We start from the raw sequence: 26,525 nt of genomic DNA, 5'->3' as shown, positions 1-26,525 counted from the left end.
TAATAGAAAAACTGCTTTATACTAACAGCTTTTGCTAGGTAATAACTAATACAGGGCACTAGTATGGGGGAGTTAAACATAATGGGCTTTATTTCATAAATTAATATATTTTAGTGTTGGTTTTGTTTTTGCGCCCAAAACAAAATGGATGCCTAAGAATCCAGCATGGCTGAGAATTGTTAGCAGTGTGCTGAATGAGAGACACATGCACAGAAGATTGTGCCAACTGCATGAACTACCAAGTGCCTCAAGTAAATACACATGGGTCAAGGCCACAATGAACTGTACACTCCTGTCATCGTGCCAATGTACCAGTGTTTGTGGGAAAGTGTCATCCCTGTGTGAGATGTGAAAGAGAGACAGGAAATTGAGTGATACATTTTGTTGCAAGAAATGTTCTTACTGATACATGTTATGTATATTGTTCTCAGCATTAAGCCCCTAATGTTAGATCCGGTATGGGTTGGATTTGCAATGAGAACAGGATGATGAGACCCTCATGTCATCTATGCTAACCAATCACAGTGCGAGTTTCTACTGAAACTGCAACATTATTAGTATATTCAGCCAAGAATTAGAGTATGAATAATTACCCTTAGGGGGCATGTCAGGACTAGAGGTCTTAGAGGAGAGATGAAAGGAGGGAGCAGATCTGACCAGACATCACATGGGTTAGGTACGTGAACGTCTCGGGTGAAGCCTGGGAGGAGATTGCGTCTGAGGAGAGACAGAGGAAGGAGGGGGCAGAAAGGCATAGGCTAGCCTTGCACGTCATATTTTTGGCAGGGCAGGGGCAGAGAGAGCAGCTGATGGAACAGGTTTAAATTTAGATGCCAAACTCTAAGTTTATGCTTTGACTAACTAACTAGTTTTGAAAAGATGTATTTGTCTTATGCATTTATTTCTCTTTATGGGAGATTTTTGCCAATTATTAATTATTGATTAGCCCTGCAAAACTCACTCTGATATGATATTTTCCTGAACTCTTTAAAGAATTATGACTGGCATTTGATGCCTCATTCCCTTCATTTATGAAGTTTTTTGTATGCAACCTATAATATGTTCTGTATTAATTTTATTTTTCCTATTTTCAATTCTGTAACCTAATTGATATTTGACTAATGAATAAAGGGTCAGAGAACCTAAAATTTTAACTAGAAAATAAAACCCTTTAAAATACTCACAATTTTCTTTATTGGCTTAAATATTAATTACATTTTGATTTCTCATGTTTATGTAAAGTCTCCTGGAAATGATAGACGGTGGCAAAGGTCCATCACCTTTAAAGCGGTAAACTAGAGGTAAATTATGTTTTGCATTGAGAAATTACTGTGAAATTACCGCTGGACCACTTGTTTCCAGTCCAAGTAGGACCTGACTTGGCAGTTCGGGCTGGACAATCCCATTGGAAAGGGAGTCAAGACTGATTTGCATATGCCTGGGTCTAAAGTGGAATGGCATGGAGAGCAAAAAAACAATGGGTTTAGGCCCAGATCTCTGTACTGGGGTTAGCGTATTGAATTGTTCAGCATTCTGTCCATCAATTTTTGTTTTTTGCATTTGTCAACATAAGTGGGGCGGGTATGCCCAGACGTGGGTTTGTGCTCTTCATGCCACTGGAGTCAAACTAGCCTGGCTGTGGCGGGGTGAAACCCCAGAAGCGATCCTAGGATGCTTGTTTCCACTCCAGGAATGACCTGGCTTGGCAGTTCGGGATGGACTGTTCCCATGGGGAACAGTGTCAAGACTGATTTGCACTTGGCTGGGTCTAATCTGGAATGGTACTGGGAGCAAAAAACACAATGGCTTTAGGCCCAGATCTCTGTATTGGAATGAATGTATGAGATTGTTAAGCATCAATCAACTGTTCTTTTTTGCTGCTGCCGGCTTGGAGGCATTCTCCCGACTGCTGACACTGTGGCCTGGTGGTCTGACCCTCACAGTTGTAATCAGGACTCACGATTCTAATTATGAGTTCTTGATTAATTTTTTATATGTGCCGTTACAGATATTATGACACAAATTGAAATTAAGAGTGATGCAGACATGTGGCCCACATACATGCCCAAGGGCATGTATGTGACCCACATGGCACTTTGAAAAATTCCAAAAAGTGAATTTTTCAAAGAAATCGCAAAATACCACCAACCTGAAGATGGTGGTATTTTGCGATTCCTTAAGCCAAAAGTCGCACAACTTGGGTGCTTCCTACATTGCATTTAAGGAATCGCAATTTGTGATTCCTTAAATGCAATAGCAAAATAAGGAATCGCAAAGTTTGCGATTCCTTATTTTGCATGTGGGTTTTTGTGTGCTACATAGCACACTGCCCTAACTGCGAATTTCAGCATTTGCGAGCGCAATTAGGCTTCCTACATATGGCCTAAAGTCAAGTGTTACAAATGCAAATGTGTGTCAAAAGAAGATCTGAAAAGGTGAAGGCAACTTTAGGAAAGCTCTGTGTACATGTAAAAATGCAATATTTCCTGCTAGGCCTTACTGGGATACATGACAAACAGTAATTGCAGGAAGTTACAAGAAACAGAAGAGTAGCAAAGTATCAAATATATTTTTTGCAGAAATATTTTTTCTTGTAAATCATGAATAGCCTGGTGGAAGAGAAGGATTTATGGAGATATGATACTGACCATAGTTGGGAGGCGGTATGGGTTTTGTTTGGTTCTTCTCACAGTTCTCCAGACGTTGGCGCAGGGACTCTATTTCCCGCCGCACCGCCAGCACGTTGTTTTTGTCATATTTTTCTAGCTGATTCACCATCACTGAGATATTCCGAATCTGGGATAAATGGTATGAAGATGTGGCAACAAGTAAGTAACGCAGAATAGTTTAAAATAAAATTCCCCATCAGCTAATTGTATGAAATCAGCAGGTAGTTTACATTATTCTAAAGCAATTCGGCCCATATTTGTAGATTGCTGATATTAAACTCTCTGGGTAAAACAGAAACCTGTTCCTTCAATGCTTCAAATCACTGATGAGAGCAGATTGGGAGTGTTTACCTGCCAGCTGCCTTATTACAGGACCGAATGTGCCCAGGGGCACCAGGATTCATTTTCGATTAGCGATAAAAGGAAAGTGGAGGGGGTGTGGGCTTTGTAGCACAAATCCTGCCCATCTATAGCATCTACCCATCATCTCAGACTCCCTTACAAAACAAACATGCACTGTACCCAAAGTTCCCTAAGACACCCAGGATCATTTTTGTGAAACAAAAAAAAGGGAAATCAAGCCAGTAGCCGGGTATTCTGGCACAAAATGAGTCTTTTTCTTTCCTCTACACACCATCTAAATTTCAGCTGTGAAGGTCGATGAAGGGACTCCTCTCCAATCCTGAACCCCAACAATGCAGAGACTCATGTGCTTACTAACCACACAGAGAGAAAAAGGGAAAAAACGACACAACTGTGTGGAGCGTTGTGGATCCATAGTCTGTCAATGTGTTTTGATAAGGTAGTATGCCATGAACTTTAAGATTTATGTTCACCTGGTTCCCCGAAAAACCTACCAACGCAGACATATTTAAAAATTTGAGACTGAGGGAATCCAGGAAATTGGGCTGAGTAGTCCCCACCATGTTTCCCTGTGAACAATGCTTTATTTACAAAAAGCTACACGAGCATCATGCTATGCCCAAATTACAAATTCTTTTACAATTCCCTTGGGGCTGGCTACAGCAGTTGGGCTCGGGTCAACTGGCACCCAAGAAACTCTACCACCCCTCATTTCACTGGAAACTGGAGCCCTTGATGAATCCAGGGAGGCATGGCTAGTGGGCACCTAGGGAAACCTACAAACCCAGAACATTTTAGAAAACTAGAGGTTCAGGGAAATTTAAGGACATGTGACGTGTGGCGCCCACCATTTTTCCATATCCTGGATACCTTTCAAACTTCAAACCATTTCTAAAAAAAAAACTCCTCACAATTCTAATATGGAATGGAAGTAGTATTTGATTGTAGGGCTAGCTGGCACAGTGGGAAGGAAGCCTATGAACAAAAGGCATATCCAGACGTAGATAACCAGAAGAGTCCAGTGAAGTTAGGCTTGCCAGAATCCAGTGTTCTCTCAAATAGAATGCTCTACAAAGGTAAAACTATGGCTACAAGACCACAATATCCTCATAATTTCCATGGAAGATGGATACAGGATTTTCCATAGAAGATGCTTGCAGTATTTAAGCCACACCCATGAAAAGTTCTGTGCTGCTTTGTATGAGTGTTACCACAATCTGTTTTCAAGTCTTTGAAACTTGCACATTCTCAGGCTCAGAGTCTGCTCCATTGCTGCAACAAGTACTTGGATATGTTACCATTTGAATTGCTTGTCCGCATTCAATGCCAGTTTCTTTCCCATAGTCCAACTCATTCCTCAAATCAAATTGGCCAATGCTGTCTTTTTTCCTGATTTCATGGTATACTCATTTTAAGAGCACTTTGGGGTCTAATCAAAAGCTTCTTTGTGTAGTGCATAAGAATTACTTGAATGGTACTACTCAAGTACTACAAAATGTTTTTCACAAATCTACGGGCAATCTCTTCTGTGGGGAAGATTGCCATAAAGGTGGGAGTGTTCTCTACAAACGCAGGTATAATATTTAGTAGCAAATGTGAGAGAGACCAGATGGTGGTTGGAAAATAGGGAATAACTTCTACTAAATGGGAGGAGTTTACGGAAATTTAAGGTGCAATATAGAGAGGGACATGCTAATCCAAAACAACACACTCAAATAGAGTAAGGGGGTGATTATGAGTTTGGCGGTCCATAGAACCGCCTAACCCGTGATGGAGCAATGGCTACTAATGCACCAGCGATTTGACTGCCCTATTTTGAGTTTGGCGGTCGGACAAATGCAGGCCTGCTGCAACCACCGGGGAAATGCCGTTCACCAGCGGTGTTGCAGCAGTGTGAGGCAGTAACATGCTGACAGTGCCGTTGCGGCACTGTAAAGCATATTACAAGCTTTCTCACTGCCACCCATTTCATGACGATGAGCCCGCCATGAAAAGGCTGGTGATGAGGGATTCAAGGGGGCCCTATAAGGCCCCCTTGTGCATCCGACCATGGGAATGCATGCACTGGGTCATATGTTGTTCCCCCCTGTGTGCATACACCCCCTTTCCTGCACGGCATGGACTGCAGACTCCATGCCGTGCAGGAACGGGCTTTTAGCTCTCCTATTGCGGTGTCTTTTTCAAAGGCCCTGCCATGGGACCACCAAAGGACGACCTGCCAGACAACGAGAAAACTCGTAATCTGGTGGGCAGCCGGCAAAAAACTTTTTGCGGTGTGGGAGTGGGGTGGCTGCGTGGCGGCCCCTCTCCCACACCGCCAAAGTCATAATCAGGCCCTTGGAACCTTGCTATTCACAAACTACACTTCTAAGGTTACTACAGCCCTAAAGGTATCAAAACAGGTTATTCCAGCTGAATCTTGGAGTAATTTGAGTACTGCACATGGTCACTCATAGATACTACTACGGACTCCCATAAAAAATAATGGAGGCAGGGAAATAAATACCCCAGAGGAATTAATGTTAAATAAATTACATTTATAAATAAAAATTATTTATACATTTAAATTGATAAATTATAGTATATAAATATATGTGTGTGTGTGACTATATATATATATACATATATATATATAAAAAACGAGATTGACGCAGGCCCAAAACGCGCATCTCTGTGCTTCCCAGGCTGTGACATTTAACATGAAATAAAGAAGCTTTAAGTCCATAGGGCTTTTTCTCTGTCAGCCTCTTCACAAATCCCGCAGGACCTGACACATTGATTGACTGGCTGCAACATGAAGAGAAATGTTGCTGGTGCCATTACAGGACATTGTGGAGGGGGTCCCTGAGGGACCCAAGGGTCCAAATTAACAAGCACAGTTTTTTTGAGTTGCCACAATCCTTTGGGATTCTTGAGGGAGCCTGCTCGGCCCCACTTACTCTGGCGAAAGTCCTGCAGGATTGAAAATCAAAACAAGTGTGGTTGGTGTCCTCTGGGGCAGGCCAGGCCCTGTGCCAACCCAATCTTGCGCAATGGTGGAGGGCTGGGTGGCCACTTGAGGTAGAATTCAGGGCCTGCCTGACCTTTGTCTGTGTGTGGCGGGTGCAGGCCTCCCGTCGGGGTGAAGAGAGGAAATGGTAATCACATTATTTACATTTAGAAATCCTACAATTTCACTTGTATGTGACATTATTGTTAGGTATGGTACAAATATCCTCATAAATTCACTGAAGAAAACAAAGGGTAAAGTATCATTATGGTTAGGAGAAAATGTCAGTTAAAACATAACATTTTAGACTAAACATTTTTTAATTCACCAGTATTAGATACAAAAAGTAATTATAACTTGTGGTCTTGCCATGCACTGCTCATAAACTCACATATAATCTCACATATTGCATCACTCATGAGATGTTCTATGATATCATTGATGACATCTGAAATGACATAATTAGTGACATTATTCTGCATTGTGCATGAGCAAGTCATAATTACTAACCCCGGGAGTAGTAGGTGTCGTGGTGCTACGCGGAGCGCCACGGAGTTTAAAACAAACTCTGCACACTCCGCGTAGCTCCACTACGTGCCACCCGCCTCCCATATGCCCTATTAACAACTATTTTACTTTTTTTAATGATTTTATTGCCACAGAAAAAAAAATAATGACATCAAAATTTTGGGATAATAATAAATCGGTAGTCATTTGCAGAGCACAGAGGAGCGTTGTAAAAAAGAAACAGAAGAATCAAAACAAGGATAACCACATAGTAGTATAACTGCTTACACACAGTGGCATAGGCAGATCAAAAGAAAGCTATTAGTTATATAAAAAAGTACAAAAATACATTCAATCTTTAATCCCATTGAAGACAGGACCATACCCTGGGGAATTTTAGCAGAGTATCGGGGGCCTCTAGCTTTAGCTAATGCCGTCTGCATTTCAAATCAAAGATCTCCTTCAACAAAGACCAGAATTCATTAATGCTAGGAGATGCAGTATGAATCCAAAAGCGGGCAATACATAAACGGACACAGGCTGCGATAATAGAGGCTAGAGATTTTGTAAGACCTCCGACTCTGAAAATAGTTCCAACAACAACTCTTTCCCCGAAACCGGGTTGTCAGAGCCGACCCAGGTTGCAGGAGGAAGAGTGATATTAGACCAAAAATCCTTCAGCCTAGGGCAGGAAAAGACATATGGTCTAGGTCGGCAGCAAATTCTTGACATTTCGGGCAGTGTGTTTTAGCAATGGTTAGGCTATTAGCCATTTAGAAATTAGCTCAGGGATATAATAAAGCATGAAGATAATTCTATGCTGTTGTAGTTTTAAATTGACAGATGTTACAGCTAGGTCAATAGTTTGAAGGGATTATTGGATTTCCTCCTTTGTTACATCACAGCACAAAATCCGACTTAACTGTGCCGCAATTTGTACGCCATCATCGCTCACCAACTCAATAAATTATTGATATATTTTGCCTGTAGTTCCTCGCCCTCTAATACCAACAAGTGTAGACAAAATCTCGGAAGGATTAGACAGCTCTAACAGTCCCCTACCACGAGTAAAACAGTCCCTAACTTGTAGGTACTTAAAGAAGTGACTTTGTGAAAGTTCAAATTCTTCTTTTAAAGATAAAAAAGTTAAAAAACCCTGTTCTTCATATAACTGACCCACCCACAAAACACCCTTGAACTGCCATTCCTTCCCATTCTGGTTGTGGAATATATTAGGAAATAAGGGATTTCCCCATAATACAGTGTAGCAATGTAAGTCGTGTATTGCGTATGACTTGCAGATTTCACACCATATATTGGTAATGTCCCTGACTACCTTAAAACGGACCAGCTTAAAATAATTAGGATCAGATGTTTTATACAATAGAAACTCAGGACTAGGTCCACAGGCCAACTTGTATAAAAGTCAACTGGGATTTGTGTAATTTCCTCCAAGTCTCTGTATCCACCCAAAAAATGCTGCCCAAAAGTACAGCTTAAAACCCGGGAGTTTAAATCTGCCCTGCATATATGACAATTTTAGATATTGAAGAGCTCTTCTAGCCCATCGGTATACCCCAAATAAAACTGCCCAGGACACTGTCTAAACGTTTAAAAAAAGATGATGGCACTTTTGATGTAATTGTACAAAAAAAATATAAGAACTTTGGTAAGACATTCATTTTAACCACATTGCATCTCCCATATATACTGAGAGGAAGCCGGTGCCAACTTCGCAGCTTTGCCACTACTTTCTTCAGAAATCATTCGTAGTTTAATGAAATAATGTAATTGACTTGGCTGCTGAGACATACTCCCAGATAGATAGCCGTACTTGTGACCCCAAGAGTAACTGGGGGAGTGTCTAGTTAAAAGTTTATTATTGTCTGTTTTTTATGCACATTTAATTTATAGCTGGAAAAGGAACTGAATCGCTGTGCTTCATACGTTATTGAAGCCATGGCTTTAACTGGATTAACCGAAAAGATAGCCATGTCGTCTGCATACGCGGTTAATTTTAAGTTTGTCCCATTTAGAATAACTGGGATAATATCCCCATTGAGCATTAAATGCTTTATGAAGGGCTCGACATAAATAGCAAACCATAAGGGTGATAAAGGACAACCCTGCCGGGTACCCCTTTGAACTGAAAAAGAAAAAGAGGAGAGACAATTAAGTTTGATTGTGGCTGTTGGATGGTTATACAGCTTCTGTACTGCTGAGATAAGCCTTTGACCGAAACCCATTTGAGACGTAGATACCCATAATGCTCCCCACATCACCCGGTCAAAGGCCTTCTCGGCATCTAACATCAGCATCCCCATCTGCTGGCCTATTTGACCAGAAACATCAAATGCGGCAATTGCTGTGTTAATGTGAGCGGCAGTGTCTCTTGTGGGGACAAAGTTGTGTTGCTGCTCTGAGACTACTGTATGAATTACCGGGGCCAGTCAAACAGCAAGAAATTTAGAAAAAAGCTTAACGTCAGCGTTAATCAATGCTATTGGTCGATACAAGCTCATATCATCAATGGGCTTCCCCTTTTTGGGGAAACCATAATGTTTGACGCATTCCAAGAAGAAGGAACTTCTTCTCCTTGCATAGTAGAATTACACAGCTTAAGGAAGATAGGAATCAGTGTGTCTTTAAAGGTTTTAAAAAATTCCACTGGGATCTTATCCTCGCCAACTGCTTTACCAGCTGGCAATGCATTTATAGCTTCCTCAACTTCGCTTGCTTCAATGTCTTTTTTCTATTGGCTTGGATAACATCGGGCTCAAAATTGACATCTCACAGTCCTGCGTGTAATTTAAAACAGTCTGATGGTCAGAACTGCCTGGACTACTATATAAATTAGCATAGAACAGCCTAAATTGTTTGACTATGTCAGAAGACCTTGTGTAAATCAAGCCATCCACCCCTTTGATGATTTTTACATGGGTTTTGGCCCTTTGATCCGCTATTTGATTAACCAATAACCGGCCAACTCTTTTGCCGTATTCGTATTCGAGACTTTATCCCTGAGTCGTCTTTTTAGCTTAGCCCGTGCTTCTACGACCTGTGGATATATCAAATGTTAAGCCACATTCTTTGTAGCAATAACCGTAGCGTGCTGACGCTCTAAATCAAGGCAGAGGTTTTGCTCCTGCTCTCACTGGCGAAGGCCCTGCTGATTTTGCTTAATGATGTATTGTAAGGTGACTCCTCTGACATAGGCCTTTAGACAGTCCCAGACAGTTGTAATTAACGCCAATGCCAGATTAGAATCAATATACTCCCCGAGTGCCATGCACATCAACTCCACATATTCCAAATTACTAAAAAACTGTCTCGGGAAAGTAAAGTCCCAAATTGGTTCCTGTATACTTGACTGTATCTGCGCTATTAACATGACTGGGTTGGGATCGGAGGTAATTTTTGGGCATACTACCACAAGCGCATTTTCCAAAACTGAATATTTAGCAAATATCATATCGATTCTGGAATAGTGTTTATATGGTGTAGAAAAAAAAGTGTCATCTAGTACATTTGGGAATAACCTCCTCCAAGAGTATTCCAACTGATGCAGGTGGAGAAGCTCGCAGATAGCAGTTCTAGGTTTGCACATTCTGGCACGAGCGGAGATGTTGGTGGTATCAATCTTCCTATCAAGTATGCAATTAAAATCGCCCATCACTATCATTTTGCCCGGACCACTCCAACAATTAGAAACTCAGGTGATAAATAACATCTGGGCAGTCAGTATTCGGACAATAAACTATGCATATTGTGACCTTCCGCACACAGATCAGAATTTGAAAAATTGCCCACCTCCCCTTAGAATCAGCAAGTATGTGAAGAACAGTAGCCTGACACAGCCTAGATTTTAACAGAGCCATCCCACGGATAGAGACAGTTTGTGATGTACACACCATAAGATCATATCCCAAGTACTTTAATAATGCTCTGTCTTTGTAAGCGATATGTGTTTCTGCAAGCCTAATATATGAGGCTTAAAGACACGTAGCTCTTCCGTAACTAACCGTTGCTTCCCAGCCTGATTAAGTCCTGCTACATTCCAACACATACACTTGAGTTCCGATATTGAATAATATTTGGAAACCGGATCAGATTAACAGTACCCAGAATAACATACTTCTCCAACTGCTGCTTTGCACAAATGAAAATGTTTAAAACTATCTAAATTGTGGCGTCTCCCCCCCCCTTCCCAGAGCAACCATCCCTTCCAGGCCCTTCTCCCATCCCCATCCCAGTTACTTGAAAAAGAAATCTCCCCCTTCCCTGCTGTCCCATGATGACAGCATGACGATGACGCCCTCTCAATACCCCCCTCATCTTCAGTGACCTCCACTATTTCCGACACCATACGCCGATCACTCCACATAACTTTTGTGCATGTGAAAAACAAACGTGGTTATCAATGGAACAGAATAAAGAGAGGAAGTCCCTTAGAAGTGTCAATTATAGTCTCAATAATGGGGTTTCTTTTCGCGGAGACAACCTCTCTTATAATTGATCTTATAGATGCTGTCTAAAGATTAAGACTGTAGATCTTTGCTTGCCGACTGTCTGCCATTTTGACAAAGCTTGTTTAGCGTCCTGTTCGTTGAAGATTTTTTTTATCTACCCTCCTTTATGACTTTAAGAGTGCCGGCTCTTGTAAAAACACCTGTGAAAAAACAGTTTTAAAGGGGTCCATAAGTTGGCGGAGTCTATAGTTATTTTGCATAAATCAGAGCCCGCAAAGATAGACATTGGGTCTACCTTAACTGGAGCTGTAGGACGCGCCTTGAAGTATATTGCTTGATGTAATAGAAAATTACCCAGAAACATGAGAATCGGTCAGGCAAAATTGGTTTTAGATTGATTACCCTGAGAAGCTGATAGTGACAATAGTAGTCTGAGTGCTCTTTGAACTTGAGTTTCCAGTCTGCGAGGTCTGGAAAGGCTTTTTGGAAAAGACTGACAATGAAAGCACGCGGGTCGCTGCCTTCCCTGCCCTCTGGAACGCCAAAAATACGTAAATTCTGGCATCTCTGGCGGTTTTCCTAATCTTCAATCCTGGATTGCATTAACGACATTTGAGTCCTGTGTTTTGACAAGATTAACTCTAAACGTATTGGCTTCTTCAACAGCCACCACTCGCTGTTGTAAGTCGATAACTTCAGTGGAAAGTTGGCCTACTTTAGATGTGACCTCCGCCAGAGCTTGCTTGATTTCAGAGCTATCAATTTTAGCCTGTTGGTAATATTCTTGGGATTCTGCTCTCTGAGTGCTCAGTGCCCACAAGATGCTATAGAAGGGAGCATCTTCTCCTGTTAGATTCTGGTTCTAAATACCCACTTCTGACAGACTCGGAGGTAACACCACAGGGCTAGGAGCAGGGGAAAAAACTGAAGATGTGGATGAGGTACTGATAGGTGAAGAAACAGACTTCTCCAGGAGAACCACTGATGCTTGCCTCCCACTACCCCTTCTGCTCCCAGCTTCTACTCAATCTCCTTCTGATATTTTTATCGGGGAGGCAGCGGAATTGTTGATGTTTGCAAGCCTTGAGATAATAGTTTTTATCTCCCCTGTAGATGACACCCACTTATGTAGAGGGCTAATCCTGGTCCCAGCCGTGGTAGCCTTAGTAGTATTAGCAGATACCTCCTTTAGTCGCCCCATTACCTCAGTCACTTGTTGCTTTGCTCCCTGTCCACGCCCTTTGCCACCTTTCAATATTTGACAGTATTAAGATTTTAATTTTTCAGAACCTTCTCCCCATTAGGGGTATTGCATACATTGTTCAAGAAGCCGCATACCAAATCATGTTGCCCCATATCTAGCTCCATTGGGGTCTGGACCATTGGGCTTTGGGTTGTAACTGAGATATTGCCGATTGATTCACTAGTGGCCTCTAGGTGATTGATGAGATCCTCTGCCTCTGGCTGACAAAGCCAACATGCCCTGCAGCTATTACTGTAGTAGCTATTGTGTTTTCAACACAGTCATTCTCAGACAGATCTCCCCATTTAGTACCATTATCCAAACCAATCACTGCTATTCTGACTGTCTGACCGGTTGAAAGACAGTTTGAAACATCAATTGTGTGAGAGGATAGAACATTTGTAGCAGATGAGTTACTAGGGTCGTTACTAATGCTATCAGAAGTAGATGTTTCCATTACACTACTCCTTCCCCCCTGCACTGCAGCATTCAGCACCTCAGCCATTACAAACCCTGGGATGAAGCTTTTGGAACCGCATATGCAAAGGATTTCAGTTGCCCGCCAAGAGTGCAGCAGATTCAAGATGGGTTTCCCAAGTTGTGACCCAGACCCAGGCCGGTCCTCCATTTTATGCCCACTAGTACTATCGCTGACAGTCCTTTAAGTATACACAATTAAATGTAGCTCACCTGATGAAGAGGCGGTGGTACTACTTGCCCCATTATTCCCAGTAGGCTTCTCCTTATCTTTATCCACAGCACGGAGTGTATCACTTGCATTTGCCAGCAAGGAGATTTCATTACGCCGAGTTTTAGCGTTGCGTGGCGGGCCCATTTCAAGACCTGATGCTTTCTCCAGACACGTGGCAGCATTAGCAGCGTCGGGCCGGGTCCTGTCTAAAAAATGTGCAGGTAGTGTTGAAGGAAGTTGCAACATCTGAAGGAACTAAAGCGGGTCCGACCGAGAAAACTACTGTGCAAGGCGGCTTTCAAAGACCCTTCGGCTTGCTGTTGAAATGCGGCACATCTGTTAGGTTGCAATGCAAAGGAAGGCATCAGATGAAAATATGCCGGAGCAGAGCCTCAGCCCAACGAGGATGGAGCCGGAACAGAGCCTCAGCCCCGCGAAGCATTTCTTCAGACAGCAGCTGAATTGTAATGCGGAAGGCAGGCATCCAGGTTGAGCTATGCCGATACACCGATACACCAATACAAAGCCTCGGATTGGCGAGGTCGAAGCCGAAGCAGAGTCTCAGCCCCGCGGAAAAAGCGTTACTCTGTACAGCAGGCAGGCAAAAGCTATCCGGAGGCAGCTAGACCGTTAGTGGAGGGTCACCACGGCACTGACGGAGGTGGCACGGAGAGCGTCCTCAGGCGTGCGTCTTCAGACTGCCATCTTCTAACAACAATTTTACAAGCTTAAAAAACACGATAGAAAATAGTACAACACCTTACCTGAGCTGCGGCGTCCCCGGACTACCCTCTTCCTCCATTTTGACTTCTTGATAACAACTGCACATGCGCGGGAGCTCGCTCATGCGCATTTCTATATTATATATATTTTTCTATATATATTGATATTACCTGCTGGCGGTTGCCAGTAGGTAGTTATAGTTAGGACCTAATTTCCATAGAAAAGGCGTTTTTTGATTTGCCAATATCTTTGGTGCCGGTTGACGAATCATTGCAAACTTTTTAAAACTAATGGGGAGGTCAGGCCAGCTGCTGTGTTGAAAGTTTCAGGGTGATTCGTCAAACGGGGGCCTGGAAAAGGGGGATCCCAAAACGTGTTTTCTCCATGTTAATTTCCATAGGAAACTTTAGACATGGCTACAGCCCCATCTGCTGACTGGAATTAAACCAAATTTGGCAAAAAGGTATCTCTTGCTTCAGAAAGCACTCTTTTTTGTTAAATGGTGTAAATCCGTTCAGTAGTTTCTGAGAAATGTAAACATTTCCCAGCTATCTATACATCGAAGCGAAGGATCCGCAAACCCTTCGAATCTCGAGCCTGTGAATTGATTGGCTGCCATAAGGTCCAACCAACCAGGAAGTGTTGGCAGCCATCTTGTGACTCGGTTAAGGCGAGTCACAAGGAAAAAGGTTCAAAAACATTCAGCATAAAGAAAAGGGGGCAGGGTAGAAACACCCTGACCCCCTAGGCCTGCTGAAGAGGTCCCTGAGGCCATAAAATCATTAACAATTTTTTTTTCGGTGGGAGTCGCTTCTGGTTTGCGAATCCTGTGGAATTTTTATTTTAAATGAAGCAAGGTCTCCCACACTTCATTTCCTTGAAGCGCCCGGGAGGGCCAGGTACCGGGGGCAATGATCAAAAAACATGCAGGGGCCCTCGCAGGCCCCGCAACCCCGGTGACTGCCACCTCCTTGGGGATATGATCATTAAATGCGGGGGTCACATGGGCCCCCCACATCCCTGGGGACCGCCACCATCCCAGGGCATTACTTTTTGAATAAGGCATAGGGGGCTCCTGCCCCCGACGCAGCCCCAGGGACTGCCACCTCCACAGGGCTCATTTTGTTAAATACGGGGGCCACACAGCCGCCCCACAGACCTAGGGACTGCCACCTCTGCGGGGCTAAATTGAAAAGATGGGTGGGGGATCCACCCCCCCTCCACAGAGCCCCAGGGACTGCCCCCTCCCCAGGGCTATATTAAATAATAAAGAGTGGTGGGGCATGAGCCTTGCAGTCCCCCTCGTTGAGCTGTAATTGGCCCTGGGGGCCACCACCCCCCAGGGCCGGCTAAAGCAAGGTCCACCCCAGGAATTACAGTTTGCTAAGCTCCTGCCAAGCCATAGCAACCTCTGCTTCGCTTCATGGAAGTGAGAGCAGAAAAGATGCTCCCGCTTCCATGAAGCGAAGCAGAATTGTTTTTGGCCAGAGGGAGCTGCATGTTAGCAGCTCCCTCTTCCCAAAAGCAATGCTGGCTCCCGCAGGAGGGGGGGAGCCGTCAGGGACCTCGGGAACCTTGAGGCTCCTTTGCGGTCCCCAACGTCATAGCCATGCCCTAGGGATTGTGTCCCCAAGGCAGTATCTGTCCGGGAAGGGGGTGGCACAGGCCCCCCTACCCATTTAAAAAAAAAAAAAAAAAAAGGATAAGACCACGCCCCGAGGGATGGGGTCCCCGGAGCTATATCCGCCTTAGGAGGTAAACGGCGTGGACCCCCTTCCAAATAAAAAAATAGATGGCAGACCCAGGGGAGGGGATCCCTGGGGCCCAAACTGCGGGGCCCCCTTCCTTAAAACAAATAAATAAATACATTTTAGAAAGGCCGGGCCCTGGGGGATGGGGTCCCTGGGGCTAAAATTGTCCTGGGGAGGGGGCCGCACAGCCCCCCTACCGTTATATCACTGAATTATTGTTTTTAATTGGTCAGGCCCCGGGGGATGGGGTCCCTGAGGCCCAAATGGGTAAAGGAAAGGGGAAAATCAATCAATATCGATGAGAACTAGCTATGGTAGAAGCTAATTGTTTATGTCTGAGAGAAGAAAAAAAACCATTGGTTTTTTATGAAGACCCTCACCCACCAACCTAGTTGGTGGCATGCTTCATCATCGGGTCCCACCCAAGGCGTTGAGTGCACCTCGGCTGTTCTTCAAGGCCTGGTTACAGCGGAGCGGGTTATGTGCAGTGAGTGTGTAGTGAAGTGAAATGAGTGTAAGTTAAAAAACTGTCCTGAGGGTCCCAAGGATTGGAGAAATTTAATACTGGGCCCTTGGCAGTATTAGAAAACAGAAGGACGGATATTTGTGGAGGTAAGTTATGTCTCTTAAATATCCTGTGTGGTCTACATGTTTCAGCCAGATTCCTGAATTAAACTGGCTTTCGTCAGGACCTATGTGAGTGAAAAGGATAGTGGTAGTCAAAATACTGTGATATTCAGACTAATATGTGTTGCACGTGCTAAGGTGCATTATTTGTAAGAGGGGGTAATCCTCTAATTGCTCATTTCTCTGAAATTCTCAGAATGAGCCCCATGAATCCCGAAGAGAGACCTAACTTGTACTCACACATTCGTCAAGGTCACAGGCCCTCTGTCCATACCTACTGCGGCTACTACCGGGATTCTGATGATGGTCACACCGCCCCCCTTCCTAAAATACAAAAAAACTCTGAAGCCGGCAAATCTACGATTCCCCGCTCCCTTTCTTCACTTCTCTGCAAACGCGCCTCCTGGTTGGAGGATGAAGTGCCCTTCGTTGCTGAGGGTCCTTAGGGGCCAAGTAGCCCACCTATAACCTCCAGTAAACCCCACACAGCTGGATTGCTGAGAGGTCATTGTAGGCCACGCCTCTTTTTCCACCACTCAGCAAACACGCCCCGATGTTCAACATGTTTCTGCCTCTATTTAGACTCAAACTGAGTTCTCTAGGCATTCACCAGGACCAAAAATCATTCAAGTCACTCTGTAACAATAGGTAAAATAAAAAAATAATCAGATGGCAATACTGGCCATGTTCAATTGTAATCATGGAGATGATGGGTAAGTAATACTCCATCTTATAGAGGAATTATATTGTACCTCACTATAGCCACGAGGTACCCCCAGCCAAATTTGGCTACCAGTATGCAGTAGTCGTACTAGACATCTGCCTAGACGGGGGTCCTGGCAAGAGGACCCCCGTCTACCGGGACTACGAGGGTGTATATTTGTTCTGAACCCCCAGTCTTCTTTTTATTTAAACCTACCCAAGGGTACCACCGAATAAAGTTATTCGGCCCCTGAGATAGTTTTAACTATTCACTTTTTTGGATTTTTGCATTCTGTACCTCACTCACATTTGTGCTCATTGGCACTCCCTACCTAAATCACCTCAGCTCCTCTCTACTCACGTTTTTCTGGTTGGGAGTCGTAGCCCACATCGGGGACCTTGCGGCCCCGATGTGAGGAGGGAACCCAATGATGAAGCATGTCAACCTCAGGTGAGTGAGGGTTCTCGTCCTAATAAAGGATCACTCTCTCTCCAGCTGTCTTCTCTTTACACATGAACCTTGTTACTAAAGGAGATGTATCTTTTGTGCGTTTCCATCAAATGAAGGAAGCCAGGCTGAGTCTAATAGGAGTTCCACAAGATTGTAAACACTTTTAAATTTGTTTTTCAAATTGCGGCTCACCAAGGGCTATGGGTCAGGCATCCGACTCTGCATTTCTTTTTCAGTACTTGGGGTCCGAGGACCTGAGTCCTGTAATGGTGGCCACAACATTTTTTTCCACTGCTGCCAGCTAATCACATTGTTCAGTTCCTAAATGACCAGCCAATTAGATTTCTTCTTTTGCCCACGCATTCCTGTGGGATTCCCACCGCAAAAGGTATCTGTAAATTCTGAACCTTAATTTCTCAAAAATGCATCAATGGAATTTCATCAAATCACCACAAGCACAATTATTTCTGGATAAAGATCTAGCTTTCTGCCAAATCTGGTGTAATTCTATTCTACTGTTTTGTCTGCATTGGTGTCTAATTTTCCCTATGAAAATTGCATGGGGGAAAAAGCATTGCAGGACCACTGTTTTTCTCGACCCTTGCTCATAGGATCATCCTGAAAAATCCCAGGAAGGAGCTAAGGTAGATGATGTTTTTTTGGGAAAGTTTCGTGAACATTTGTCAAATGGCACCAAAGTTATCAGTGAAACAAAAAAACATTCTTCCTGTGAAAGCTCTGACATAACTATATCTACATGGTGGGGACCTCCGCTGTGTAATATCTACCTATCTACCTATCTATCTATCTATCTATCTATCTATCTATCTGGGGGGAAAGTAACTAATCACTTCTGATATACTGTAAGTTTAATGCAGAAAACACCAATTCTGTATTTTCCTTCATATTAGTCCCCATTTATGTCAGGAATAAATGGTGTATGGGGTATTTACCCCACCGGTACATTCCTCAACAGATGGGAATGGTATTGGCAGCATATATGATACATTCTTCACCCCATTCTTGCCCACTCTTACAGGAACCAAATATACACCTGTGTTCTCATTCACAAATGTTAACAAGAGCAGAAGGTGCCTGGATTTACCTCTTCATAAAGTATCTCCACAATTACATTGGTTCCATCCAATGACTCCTTCAACTCCAGGATGAGGGTCTCCATCTCCTTGATCTCCAGTTTCAGCAGCTGAAAGTCCAGCTCTGTGTATGATGCTCCTTCCATGGCATCCAACCGGATGGTCAGATTTGTAATCTTCTGAAAGTAGATGTTCAGGGTTTGCTGGTAGCTGTGGATCTAGTGGAGATACAAGTGTTTCGAAGAAGGTTAACAGTTCCAAAAGGACTAAACCTACGTAAAGTACTAACGTTTCTGGTTAGTATGCAAATGGGTTATGTTAGAAATCTTCAAGAATCCTAGCACTCCAACTTCACAACCTTAAAACACCTAAATAAATTGTACAGTGACATTTATCTGAGAATCTACTCACTGGTCACTGGTTTGCACTGGTCAAGCCTTTTCTCTGGACCCAGTTTGACCAGTGCAAGATCTGATACCGGAGTGTCCAGGATACATACTTTAAGTGAGAGTTTTTGTTACCTTGGGGATTTCCTGTTGGACGCTGATTGTCAAGTTGTGAGTAGTGATTTCTAGGGACTCCATCCTGTCTGCGGGAAAGGTGCTATCTGGTAGGATAACAGTGCAAAGGCACTGCCCATTTTCATTCACTGATCCGGTGACATTGTGAATATTCTGAGAAAAGGAGAAAAGGATTAAGTGCTGAGGGTTAAAGCAGTCTTGAAAATCCTTGAACCAGTTAGTGAGTACTGTGCCTGGAAAGACAATCAAATCGAGTACCCTGATTATAAGTAAATAGGATCATTCCGACCGTTCCACAAACCGCTCTTTTTCACATATAGCAGAATTATAAATTGTTTTTAGATTACCACACCTTGTAATTACCCAAAAATTTATTTCAGGAGAACAAACATGCAGCTAAAAAGCCTGGGGAGGCCCTTTGCGCCACCGGAAGGTCACCTTTTGTGACGTTCCCTGGCCCAGGACCCTACTCCATATTTACAAGGGAGCACTAAACCACTTTTTTTGGCTTAATGCTGCCTCGCAAAATATCTTTCCCTTTAACACAGTTTGCTGTGTTAAAGGGACGTGCAATGGGTGTTGTTGGGGGCGTTCCCAGCAACATCCATGGCTTTTTGGCAATGCCCCAGATTTACGAGAAATCGTAACTTTCATGTAGCGCCAAAAACTTACGCCTCCTAGGGGAGGCAGAAGGGAGGCATGATCAGGAGAAATATCTTTATTTCTCCTTAATTTTTCTTTTTCTATTCTGCAGCACACAAAGAAAGAGGAAAATGCCTCTAGTGATTGTTTTTGAGTAGGAAGGTTTTCCTTCCTGCACAAAAAGAATCCTACCTGCAATGCAGGCACCCTTGCACCATGGTGCAAAGGGGCCTGCATTGGTGCACGGCACCCCATTGTGCACCGATGAAGGGGAAAAGGACAGGAATGCGCGGTATCTGATAGTATGGCACATTCCTGCCCTTTTCTTTTGCCGTAGGGCAGGAAGGCCTCGGGCACTGTCCTATGGCAAACCCTCATAAATGAGGCCCCTGGTACATACCAGAGAATTTGCATATTGTAGTTGAAAGCACCATATCCCATGTTATTCCCCATTTTGAAAGACAAAACTCAGCTAATTCTTGCACCCAATGAATTCTAAAACTAAAGTGTGTCAGACTTAACCAGGAGCTATAATTATCTATCCCCTTTGTGGCACGTGCAATGAGGGCCTAAGCCTTTTAAAGGCTCAGTTGAAAGAAAGGGGTCATGGTTTCTTCCCTAATGTGGATATGGTTTCCTTAGTCTGCAATGGGCTTAGGGAGTTGGAGCTATTGTTTGAGCAGCATATGGGGACCACTGCTTTTTCTTCAATTTGGCTTGAATTTGTGAAGAATGTTTTGTATGCTTTTAGACCTCTTGTAGGGATGAATTCCTGCAATTACATGCCAAGTTATTTGTGTGCATTGCTAAAAACTCCTGTCAGACGTGGATTCGATGTGCACATGTCAAGAACAATTGGAGAACAGTAGGACTGATGTTAGTCTGTTACCCTAAAACTCTACCTTGATCCCACCACATTTAGTACAGGGCAATTTTTGACTTCTCCATTTCTTCTCTAAAATATGTATAGTCACATCAGTCCACGTACCTCTATTCTCTATTTCATATGAAGAGCCCTTCTTCGAGAACACCTTTTTGTTTACTAAGGGCCTAATTAGGTGTCTGGCTGTCCTCGGATCGCCAGAATCATGTTTGGGAGGTGCCAGTGGTCTTTCAACCGCCACATTATGACCTTGGCGGTTGTGCCGCCCTTGGACCGCTGACTCTGCCAGGGAACCACCATTCCCCGATGGTGGCTAGACAGACTTGAGGCAGTAATAAGATTGTCAGGAACGCCGCGGTTCAGCCAAGCATATTACAATTTTACTTGCCGCCACTGATTTCATGGAGGTATTTCCTCCATGAAAACAGTGGCCGTGAGGAAAGGAAGGGGGCTCTGTACCTCACTCCATGTGGATGCACACAGGGAGGCAAAACATGTGCCCCCTTGTGTGTATGCACCCCCAGTTTGAGCACGGCATGGACTTTACAGTCGATGATATGCTGGAACTTCCTTTGATGTTCCCATAGTGGTGCCTATTTTATAGGCACTGCTGTAGGAACACCAAAGAAACCACCTGCCAGTGACTAAATAAGTCATATTACAGCAGGCTGTCCTCACGTGTTTTGGCGGTGCAGCGGCAGGGTGGTAATCAGGCCCTAAGTGTGTTTCATATGTGGCCACCTCGATTCCATTAAACTATTTCAGGGCACACTGCAAAAATATAGTCGCATAAATACATTGCTTGTCCTCTAGTTTTGTTGAAATAAGTGGTCCATTTGGGTTTTAAAGGAAATTAATTTTATATAATTTTACTGATTTTAAATGTTTATATCGTCATTGATGATTTGAGACTAGTGTATTGCTGAGCTTGATTTGCACTGATAGTTTGCTTATGTATATTTGTCAATGAGTTTAAACAAAAATCCATCTTACAATAAAACAGAACTGAGTTGCATAAATATAAATAACAGTGGGATTCTGAAGGAATAACCACTCTCCACACACACAGGTCGCTACTCAAAAAGGCATTTTGGAGTGCATAAAGCAGTACTCCTGTGGTACTACTTAACATATTCTTACACGCCTTTGTAAATTGCCCCCAAACCATCTAAAATGGAAATTTCTGGAACTGTTCATATACAATAAGTACTAATACGATTGTAAGAGTACATTAAAGAGTACTCCTATAGTACACTTCATGTATTCATTAATGCTTTTGTGAATCAGCCCCATTGTGTGCCCTTTGCACCCACAGTGTAACTATGGCTGTGAGTAAGTACACGAGTCATAGTGCGTAGATCCATAGAACACTGTCACAAAAATATTGTTAAGCTCATTAGGTTAACCCAATACTCTACCTAGAAACTCCAGACTTAACGTCACTGTCACAATACCTATCTCTCTTGGGGATTTGTAGACTGGCATTTCTTGGCCACCAACCACTTTTGAGCTGTCCACATTTTCCATGTTGTTTTTAGTTTTTTTTCCTCGCAAATGAAAGGAAAATCAGGAGTAGGCTGTGTTGCCCTGTGCCTGCTTCATGTTTTCAGAATACTCCCAGATTTATAACATACATTCTGGTACTGCCGTAGATGTTCAAATGTTTCTGTAACGAAAAGGCCACCTTTCTTGCGAATGGAAACAGACACACCTCTGCTCCATGTCCATTTCTCAAACCTCCCCCCCCCTTCATCCGACATAGCAGATGCGGAGGTCGCTCTTTCTCCTAGCTAACTAGCAGCTACCCTTTCATCTACGGACCTCCCCATCTATTTCAGAGTTCCAAAAGGCAGGAAGCAAAAAAAGTCGATTAATAGATGATAGCCCTCTGAGAAGATGGATAGAGGCTAAAGGTGGAGTTAAGAATATGGCCCTAAGACTTTCGGGGGCCAGTCCCGATGAGCTGAACGGTCAGTTTAGTAAAATTCAGGAGGGCAATTTAAGTAATGCTATAAGCTTACATTTGAACAAGCCCATGGACCCATTAACTGATTCCAGTTCAAGCGCACTTTCCTCGAACCAAGAGGTACCTAGTAATATGGCTACAGCTGCTGCAGAAGTGAATGGTGACTCAAGCACTGGGATTTACCCGGGAGTTCCTAGAATTTCTTCTATCTGTATTTCAGATACCTCTTTGTTTCACACCACACTAAATGATGTTGTGAAAGCCAGTGAGGAACAAGATCTTGAACTTTCAACTCTTAACACTGATCAGATAAATGAAGCCAATGAAACCATAGTATCCAGCTTGAGGAAAATTCAAACACAATTAGATCATAACTCTGATGCTAATTCAGGAGAAACTTTGGAACATGATTCTTTGGAGGTTGTGTCGGACGATTCAAATCTCAATTCTCAAAAATCAGCACCCGATTTGTTTCCCGCACTAGCTCGAAAACCCTCTCAATCGAATGTATCTGACACTCCAAATCCTACATCTTCAAAAAATATATCAATGGAGGCAATTATGCAGACTCTCATAGAACAGAGAGCGGAGATACAACAGCAATACCTTCAACTAAGAGAGGATAATACTAAGATACAAGGAACTATGAGAGATATTTGCCAAAACTTGGGCGGAGTAACAAAAGAGATAGAAGACATTAAATCACTAATAGTGGAGGTGGAAGAAGATGTAAGTCAAGCTACATCCACTGTCAAACAAAATACTTCAAGAGTGTCCCTGCTGGAAGCTAAAGTGGAGGACTTGGAAAACCGGGCCCGAAGACAAAACCTTAGACTATTCGGTATACCTGAAGGTATTGAGGGGTCGGACCCGAGAGCCTTTATGGTTAAACTCTTCCAAAGGGCCTTTTTGGACCTCGCGGATTGGGATTGGGACTCCCAGCTCCAGAGAGTACATAGACTTCCTTTAGTCCAAAGAAATACAAATAGTAAATTTCCGAGACCTTTTTTGATTTACTTTGGTAACTTTCTTTTGCGACAAGCAGTAGCACTAAAAGCTAAACCTAACAATCCTGTCACTGTAGATAATTTCACTTTCTTTGTAAAGTCAGATTTAACTAAGGCTACAATGGATAAGCGGTGGGAACTTCGGAAGTTGATTGATGCCTTTAAAAATTTAGGCTGCCTGGCCTATCTTCAAGAACCTGCTCGCCTTAAGGTCATTCGTGATGGGCAAGTGGTCTTTTTCACTGATCCTTTACCTGCGGAACAATGTTTGGAAAAATTTTCCCGCGATAATGAAAAAAGAAACCAAAAAGAAAAAGAAAATTAGTGCTATACTCTCTTTTTAGGGTATAAAGGGCAGGTTTATATATATATATTTTTTGTACATTTTTTTTTCTTTTTTTTGTTTGTTTTGTGTGTCTTTCTGAGTCAGAGCTAAATATAGATATAATAAGGCATGAATTAAAACATGGTTTGAGCAGCCACTCATGCATGCTTCTTCACTACGCTGCCACTTCAGCGGCAGCAAATGCTAGAGGGGAGCTCCCCCCCAAGGAAAGGGCCGCAGCAAGGGAGGGGGTGGGGTTGTCACAGGGGTAAGGGTGACAACTGGTGTCAAGGGCGGTGGGTGGTAATAAAAGTGAGAAAAGCGATTGCAAGATGTGACTTTTTTTTTTCTAAGAGAAGTAGGAATGAAAATGTAACGAAGGGGAAACGCATGGAGGAGGAGGGGAACAATATGTATAAGATTAATAGTATATCAATTAAATGCTTAAGTTAAGAATTTTATGTTGGAATGTAGATGGCCTAAACAGTAAAATTAAAAGAAATTTAGTACAAGAAGAGATTAAAATGTACAACCCTAATATAGTGCTGCTCTCAGAAACTCATATAAAATATCAAGACAGAAAGTTGTTAACCCAACTAGGCTACGAATTGGTTGCTTGTACCTCTTTAAATGAGACTATAAGGGGGGTTGCTATTTTAAAACAAAGAACACTCCCATTAGAGATAATTAAAACTGCCTCAGATACTAGAGGAAGGTGGGCAATAGCACAGATGCAAGGGGCTAAGGTTAAACTGGTATTTTGTGTGGTATATGGTCCAAATATTGATAAACCCAAAGTTTTTGAAGATTTAAGCTTAGAACTACTTGAATGGGAAGGGGAAACTATCATTGCTGAGGACTTCAATTGTGTTATGAACTATAAAATAGACTCTACGGGGCCAATGAACTTCAAAAGAATGCACAAAGTAAGAGCTGCAATTTTAGAACTTGCAAGATTAAACAACATTAGAGCTCTATGGCGGTCTAAGCATCCTAGGTTGGCAGGCTTTACTTACTACTCTGCTCCACATAGATCCTGCTCTAGGATAGATATGGCATGGGCTTCTGAACAAATTTTAGAAAATTGTGTGATTGAAATCTGCCCCAAAGTTACATCGGATCATAACCCTCTGCTTTTGGAAGTTAATATTGAAAATCAAAATGAAAAACCACGAAAGTTCACTTTTCCCAGACACCTATTAGTTGATTTAACATTCATTTCATTAATTAAAAAACACATACAGGAATTTATATTATTAAATGTTAACTCAGCTAGTATTAATACGGTATGGGATACTTGTAAGTGTAGTATTAGAGGGTTTGTCCAGCAGTATGTATATAGGCTCAATGCAGAAAACCGTTATAAGAATAAAAATATGACATCTAAATTATCAGATCTGGAAGCGCAACTGGCTGAAGCAACATTGCACTCAAAAAATAATATTGAGTTGTTTAGAGCACAATTGGCGGAATTACAAGCCGGACTTAAAAAAACGTTGAGAGAAAGGTATGTAGTAAAACTACAAAAATACAAATTAGATCAATACGAAGGCGGCGATTGTATTGGGAAAATATTGGCCTTTAAAACTGCGGATAGAAAAGCGAAAACCAAAATTAAGGAAATAATTGGATCAGATTCAGTGATATATGGGCAAGAGGATCAAATACTAAATCAATTTGTCAAATTTTATCAACATCTATACACTCCAGAGGAGCCACCAAATAAAATAGAGATTGTAAAATATCTTGATCGATATCTAGGACCACTGCGAGTGTTAAATCTTGAAGTAATCCAACAATTAAACGCTAATATTACTACTGAGGAGATAAAACTTGCTATTGACCATCTACCAGTAGGTAAGGCGGTCGGTGAAGATTGTATACCAGGTGAACTTTATAAACTTTGTTATCAAGAGCTGGCACCATTACTACAAAAAGTAATTAATTTAATTATTGTTTCTAAACAAGCACCTTCCTCATGGAAAATAGCCAAAATTATATTTTTTCTGAAAAAGGGAAAACCGGAAAAAGAGTGTGGCTCATATCGGCCCATATCTTTACTTAACTCTGACGTTAAAATCTTTGCTAAAATTTTAGCTAATCGGTTAGCTCCCTATATGCCTGACATTGTCAATCCTCAACAGCATGGCTTTGTAGTTGGTAGAGATACCACTTTGCATGTCAATACCTCAATAACAGCTTTTGATGTAGCAGAAACCACAGACACCCCACTCGGTATGATAATGTTAGATGCTGAAAAAGCGTTTGACCGAGTGGGGTGGGAATATCTGTGGACAGTATTAAGCAAAATGGGTATAAATGGCCCCTACTTAGATTGGGTTAGGTCAATCTATGATGAACCACGGGCCGTGATTAGCTATGGAGGCATAGATTCTGATAATTTTATGATTGCAAGAGGTACAAGACAGGGATGCCCCCTTTCCCCACTATTGTTCGCCCTATCTTTAGAACCTTTTTTAAATGCTTTAAACGACCAAATCAATATAATTCCAGCTCACCATGGGGATACAACTCTCAAATTAACCGCCTTCGCGGATGATATAGCAATATATACATCAGATGTCTGTAAAGCTATGCCAGCAATTGTAGAAGAAGCACAAAAGTATGGGAAAATCTCTGGGTATAAATTAAATGTCAATAAAACCCAAATTATACTCAATTATACTCCGGCTATACGTACCTACGAAACCTGCAAAGAAGCCGTATACTTAGGTATTAAACTGACTGCTAAAGTGGGGAAAATTGTGGAAATAAACTATGGGTCATTCCTTAAAGAAACCGCTGCGAGTTTTAAAAAATGGCATAAGATTCCCCTGAGTCTGATAGGGAGACTCAATCTGATCAAGATGAAAATGTTACCCAAGCTGCTTTATTTGTGTAG

At 42.6% G+C, this 26,525-nt stretch overlaps 1 pseudogene across 1 annotated transcript in view; it reads right to left on the bottom strand.

Annotated features, from left to right (window-relative positions):
• The window catches only part of LOC144783315 (olfactomedin-4-like), a 33,805-nt pseudogene extending 11,720 nt beyond the window's left edge, over positions 1 to 22,085 (bottom strand). The window contains exons 1-4 of the transcript XR_013601428.1: positions 21,960 to 22,085; positions 18,801 to 18,953; positions 18,291 to 18,497; positions 2,649 to 2,796 (exon numbers count right to left, since the gene is read on the bottom strand). The product of XR_013601428.1 is annotated as an olfactomedin-4-like (transcript). The remainder of the gene's footprint in view (positions 1 to 2,648; positions 2,797 to 18,290; positions 18,498 to 18,800; positions 18,954 to 21,959) is intronic.
• Between the last annotated feature and the right edge of the window lie 4,440 nt (positions 22,086 to 26,525).

Source organism: Lissotriton helveticus, chromosome 9 (genome assembly GCF_964261635.1).
Source record: "Lissotriton helveticus chromosome 9, aLisHel1.1, whole genome shotgun sequence".
In the NCBI taxonomy this organism is placed as follows: domain Eukaryota; kingdom Metazoa; phylum Chordata; class Amphibia; order Caudata; family Salamandridae; genus Lissotriton; species Lissotriton helveticus.
This window is presented reverse-complemented; position numbering and strand designations above follow the sequence as displayed.